Here is a 6,883-nt window from a genome sequence, read left to right as displayed (position 1 = left end):
GTACTGTGCTCTCGGGTGCCGTGAACTCGGTCAGATCTTGGGAAAGCCAGATTTAGGTTGACATATGCAAGATTCAGTTCTACATATGTCGGGTGGTTAGGAACTACAGCTGGATTGCTAAGCGGATTGAATCGTCGTTGCTCCCTGATTGGGAGACTCAATTCCATTGACCATCATCGTAGTTAAACATGCAACTAAATTTAGAGATGGGGAAGATGAAAATGTCTCATGGAGTTCGGATCCCAATTCTCGGACTCACAGTGACATGAAACTATGGCCAGCTGAAGAATAACACTCTTGATAGGGATTAGTGAAGCATGGACTTGTCCGTGAAAAACAACTAGATAGACTATCCTCAAACTCGTCCGCTTGCCGAGGTGGCTAGTTTGAGGCTAAAACTTTGAAAGTGTTGACTTATGCTGCTAATGGAGGTCATGTCAGTGGGCGCGACATAATTTGTTTACCTCTTCTACCTTAGAAGCTTCACCTATGTTGCTTCCGCTACTCTACACACCTTTTGGAAATTATGTTAAGTTTACATTTCATCATATTTTGTAAATTAAGTTATAAATCTTCCGCACTCCGATGTAAGTTATTTTTGTAACAAATGTTGTAATGTTGTGGTAACTCCATGTTGATCCTGTATGAGTTATAAAATGTGGATGATTCGGGGTCCTCCGAGGGCATCCGACAAACTATCCGAGTTATATGACTCTCATGTGCAGTAGTCAGATGTTTTAAGGACAATGTCTGGTGCATGTGGGCCATATAATTTGGATGGTTCTGCCACAACACCCATTAGCCTTCTACGAGGGAGAACAAATTGGCACAAGGTCATGGGGTGTTAAGCAACATCATCGTGCACAAATAGTCGGATCGACTAGACATGCTAAGAATATCTCGGTCATGTTTTGAATAATTCGACAAAACTTATTGAAATGATGGGCACGAATTATTTTATTAGACCTAAAAGGAAACAGGTCATGGATAAATTTCATGCAAGAGCTAGCAGTACGGTATTGTCTGCCTTGATACCCGATCCATCATTGGTGTCAGTTTTAATCCTATGTATTATATTCAAACAAAAGTTCCATTATCATCCTCTGACTTCGGTTGTAAGGGGCAGATGCTTTTTGGGAGCTAACTCGCATTCGCAACTATTCTTTGTCACACAGTAGGACAGCTTTAGCACTCCACCTTCCGATTTGGCAAACGCCAAGCATCTTCCTCTGCATTTCTGTGCAGTGCATCGAGGTAAAGTGAAACTACATGACGAACCTGCATGCATCAAAAGCTGGCTTTATAAACCACGCATATGTGGAATTATTGCAAGTACAAAAGAAGTTATATACTTACCAGGGTTGCAGGAAGAGAGGGTTGAAGACATAACCACTAGGACAATGCAGAGAGCTGCGGAGCACTCGGTCCTCATTGTCTTGCTAATGAGTGGCAAGTGGAGAATAACAGTATTTGTATATTTGTTGAACTTGTATTCTTGTATGCATACTGCCTTGTTTGGTCCTGTTTATATACATACAGTGGCACATTGGCTTATATATGTATCCACAGTAGAGATATATATCATTATCTAAAAAAATAGAGATATATATGGGGATACATGCAGCTGCACATCTTAATATTGATATATGCATCCACAGGCAATAGAGATAGATATGTATACTTGCAGTGGCATATCTTAATGCTGATATATGTATCCATAGTATAGATATAGGTATCCACAACATAGATATATGTATCCTTATATATTAATGTTGACCTATCTTGCATGTATGATTTGATATCTTCTAGCAATAAACAAATAAAGCGACATATCTTAGATCTTGATATTACACAACTTGAATCCTCCAAACACTATAGGAAATCTGTCATTCTAGGCATGACATCTGGTAAAAATGTCACTGCATCAATGAGTTTATGATGTTGTTTTGGAGGCATGCATGAAAAACTTGTGACAAAAAAGTCTACCTTTAGTCCCAGGCACCCAACCGGGACTAAAGGTGCCCTCCTTTAGTCCCGGATTGGTGCTCCTGGTTGGAAAACCGGGACTAAAGGAGTTTCTCAACCAGGAGTACAGACCGTTTACCAGTGCATGGCAACAACATAACGCTATTGGAAACTGAAATTTTCCTATGTGCCTGATACTTTTCTCTATTTGTTACATGCAAACTCACAAGGAAATACAAATTAACAGTTGGGCAAACTGAACAGAAATAAATATAACCCTGTCGTTTCAGTGTAACATAGAAATAATCTATTTTGTATTTATAAATTAACTACATGTTTGGCCCTAAGCAAGAGGAAAATAATAATTACACTTTCCATAAGGTGTTTATGTACCGATGAAAAATTAGACTACCAACATAAAAACTACATTTTCCATTTGTGAGGGGTCCACGAACATGAATATTTTTTCTACAATTCTTCGTAGGTATAAAAAAATATCGACAAAAAAATAATGTCACATGTTCTTACGCGTTGGCCAGGCCATGGCATGAACCAGAAGCACAGAACCTACTTATTAGGCACATTTTACTTAACCAATCAACAATCTCCCATAAGAGGTTTCACCAAATTGCTAGCCGAAAAAAAGGAAAAAGAAAATGTCCTGCACGCCTTATCCACACGCACACCTCCTCACGACGCCCAGAATCTCTGCCGCCCGTCGACCTCCCTCGTGACGGTGGCCTAACTCATGCTGCTCTCACCGCATCCATCCGCTGACCAGCTGCTCGCCTGCCGCCCTACGGTCACGTGCTGCATCCACCACCAGCCCGTCGCCCCTATTCCATCCCCTGTGGTTGACTACTTGACTGTTGCAAGGTGGTGAGGAGAGGAGAGGAGAGGGGATCCGCCTATGTTGGCAAGGAGAGGAGAGGATTTGGCCACAGCTCCTACGTGATGCGAGCCAAGTCCAAGCGCTCGACAACTGTGGCAAGAACTTTCATGGAAAGACACTTCTTCTTACATATGATCCATTGTTTTTTTCCTAGCCGCAGAGAGAAGTTTATTGGGTACTACTACTACTACTAAATCCAATGACCATTGTATAATCACTATTCAGAATAATCATGAGATTAATTCGAAAAAACCAAATTAGAAGAAATACCTGGACTCCTCACGCTCGAATTTGATCTAATCTTGAATGTCGATAGCCGTTCAAGCGTTTCCATGCCTTGTTTGTATTCATGCTCTGTGGTTGCAGACTTTAGCTACTAGGGCTCTAGGCAATAGCCGGCTAATAGGCAACCTAAGCCTGACAGGCGATTTAGGCCACAGCCAAACAGTGAGATGGATGGTGAGTCCATGAGAGACGTCTACAGCGTTGCCATGGTCAACAAGTGTAGGAGGCATAACTTGGGCCTTGACATATCGAGTAATCGACAAAGTGTGAGGTGGTGCCTGAGGAAACTAAACTGACAGGCAACGCAACAACTAATTTCTTGTCAATCCAACACAGAAGTTCTCTGAGACTCTGATTGATGGCTCATCCTTCTAGCTTGACCTCGCCAGGGTGCTGTCCTAATCGTCTATGGGGTATTTTGCGCACTTGGCGCTCTAGGCCTTGGTGGCTCCCCAAATTGGATTGATTTGTACATAGTTATTAGATGTGCTTGGGCCTTCAACTATTGTGTTGGGCTAGCTTCTTTCAAATGTTCCTTAACATTTGTGTCCAATGCACAATGTTTTGAGAATCAAAGTGTGCTTGTGTATCGAGTGTATGCTTTAGATTTAGAAGTAGGAATTGCAAACCATTTGGCTTTGAGAATAACTTTTTCATGTTTTTATGACATAGGTTTAGAACATTATGTTTGCTTCAAGCCATTCATGATTATGAAACAGTTTGATCGACCTTTCACAGCCATGTTGTAAGCACCCATCGCAGTTGTATTTCGGCCTCAATAGTAAACATTCGATAGTGATACTTGGAGCCATCACGGTCAGTTCAGAATCAACTATATGGCTCCTCAACACCACCGCGATGGTAACTGGTCCGACTGTAATCATGATTGTCACCATTGCCTTCATGTCCGGTTCGGCTGTGGTGATGTGAACAACACCGTCGGTTGCGCGTCTGAACTGCCTGTATAATGGTCATGATCACCGTCACATTGCAATGATCAGACTGTGTGTAGTGCACATCGACCATCGGTTGGCCATATATGAACCGTGTGTTCAATGGTCATGGTCACCGTCGTCTTGCTGTAGGGATTTGACGGTGATTCACTTTTCACCTAAAGGGTATATGCGGTGGTGGTGATAAAATAATGTATTTACTAATTCAGCAGGGCTTTAGCTTACTGAACAAACACCATACAGATATAATCACTACATCCATACATCATGTCTATGCAACTGATGTACTAACACCAGCGGTACATCAATTGCAGAGTAGAGGTACTCCTCCACAAACTTACGTACAATGAAAACAAGGTAGATGTGCTCCACTCCTATGTGGCACTCTGCTTCCAAGGCAGAGCTTCCTTCTGATTGGTAGCTAGTGCACTATAGTACCCCTCTTGTTTCTCCCTTATCCATCGCAAGAAAATCATTCAAAAGCACTCAGACTCCACGAGCTGCACAAAGGAACATAATTAATAATATTCAACATACCATTGCCTCAGTTACCAAGCCCAAATTGGCATCTATATTGAATCAAAACTACTCCATACCTGATAAAAAAATACAACAAATGCACTGTTACTGCTCAGCTAATATCTCCATGATTAAGGGAACATAAGGAAGATAATGAGGTCCATTGATACATAGACTCCAGGTAGGTCTAGGATAGTGGATGACCCTTGTAGGGAGGACATGAACTTTTCTATGGTTGAAGTCATATATATGTAAGCACTGTTCTGTCCAACCCAACAAGGAAAATCAAATCCCATTCTAGGTGACCTGTAATCACTCTAACACCGCATCACAAACCTCATAACTAAATTGAATATTGTTCCGTCTAAATATCTCCAGCGTGGTCACCGTATGCTTCAATGTCCAATTATTACTACCATAATCTTCAAGGATCTAGATTGAAAGCTGAGTCATATTGTAATTATCAGCAGTACATACACACAACTGACCGTGGACTTCATGGATGGAGATTGCATCACCATGTGGCTTCTGTATTTTGATCCATGTATTTCCGTCCTTATCAACAGCAATGATTTGGAAGAACATACTCCAGTTAGTGCATAAAATCATTAAGAAACACACTTCACTCATATATGGATACTATAATACCATCGCCCCATTCAGATTTTTTAAAGATCCAAGCTGCACACTTAGATGAGTAGATACTCACACCTATGGACTCACCCTGCCATATCTTCCCATATTCAAACACATGGAAGTATGAGGAGACTATCGGATTGAACCACAAGCGAGCATCACCACAAGAATGGAGGTTATCCAACAGTATCAACAATTTGTAAGTCGCCAGATTGCATATAACATAAGGGCACCCAAAATACAAGCAAAGGATGAGGCCACTATAGCAATCTAAGACGACAACATCCTGAATGGTGAAGGGCAATAATGACAAGGGGTTTCATCAGTGACTCTGGTGAAGTGGCTTTGCCTTTCCAGGTGTGATAGAACAATCCGGCAACAATCTGAGCCGCTCCTCATGGTACTCGACGTCTGAGATGAGGTGGTTCTAGGAGCGGCAGACACACTTGCAGCTATACAAGGAGCAGTTGCTGAGGTGGTATAGGATTAGGACCATGACATGGTGTGCGAGGATGCCCATTCCTCTTGTTGGGAACCTCCTCCATCTTAACAAGGATCTGCTGGAGCAGTAGACACACTAATCAGATGCAAGCTTGCTTCCTACTTATATGAGAGAAGACAAGAATAAAAATTCAAGAAACATGGATAAGGGAAGTGCAAAGGCATTACCCTTGCAACTGGATCTTGTGGCATTGAGCTCCAGCTGCACGGTGGTGAGGACCACTGGTAGGTATGCGCGAGTGTGCTGGTAAGGCATACTGGCTTGAAGCACAAGATTCTCAGTGGATCCGTGTGGTCACTCTATTTAGTACTAGAGAGAAGGAGCAGCGATAGGGAATAGCAGCAGACAAGGTGAGCAATCGGTCTTTTGTAGCTCAAGTAGGAGCCATGGGAATGGATATTTTAGCGAAACTTTGTAAAAACATGCGGGAGACTTTAAGGGCTTAGAAATTGATGATAGCGGTACCATGCTGACCGTCTGGAAGCGCCGAAGGCTGTCGATGGTGATTGGGTGTGATGAAGTTGTTAGCACCTAATGATGGTCGTGTCATATAGTCGTGAACTGTAAGGTGCTCAAGTGCTACCATCACACTACAGATCATAGAAGACTACTTCCTCATAGCAAAGATAAGGAAGATCTCAAAAAATACATAAGTTAAGAACATTTCATATTTGATAATGTAAATAAAACATACACAATATACACCAAAAATTCAGTACATAAAATAAAATCATACAATAAGCTTCATCAGGATGTGGATGACCCTCCATTAGGCCTTGTGTTAGGCTTATACGACGCGCTCGGTCCGCTATGTTAATTAAAAGTATAGTTAGTTTCAATTGGTAATAGGAACTATGTAAATTAAAAATTCAAAGAAGGTTGATAACAAAAAACATCATCACACAAAGTTATTTCATCAGTACCTTCTCCTTGCACGCTACCTTGTCACCTCTATTGGCTGCATAGCGCTGGTCCCTGTGAGCCTCCACAATCCCCAGCTCCCCGAAGCCCTTTGGTCATGGTTCATGGCATCATTGCTTAGGATAAAAACCCAATGCTCTAGCCTAGAGATCCCTCTGCCTATACAATACTTCCCATTCATGTGCTATAGAAGCTCACAAATACTCCATG

At 41.9% G+C, this 6,883-nt stretch overlaps 1 long non-coding RNA gene across 1 annotated transcript; it reads right to left on the bottom strand.

The window, feature by feature from the left end:
• Window positions 931-1,504, bottom strand: LOC110435323. Its single transcript, XR_002452964.1, has 2 exons — window positions 1,357-1,504; window positions 931-1,278 (listed from the first exon to the last, which is right to left on the bottom strand). It is a non-coding gene; the product is annotated as an uncharacterized LOC110435323 (long non-coding RNA).

This window comes from Sorghum bicolor, chromosome 5 (assembly GCF_000003195.3).
Source record: "Sorghum bicolor cultivar BTx623 chromosome 5, Sorghum_bicolor_NCBIv3, whole genome shotgun sequence".
Lineage (NCBI taxonomy): Eukaryota > Viridiplantae > Streptophyta > Magnoliopsida > Poales > Poaceae > Sorghum > Sorghum bicolor.
The sequence above is the reverse complement of the archived record's forward strand: the minus strand, read 5'-3'. Positions and strand labels throughout refer to the sequence as shown.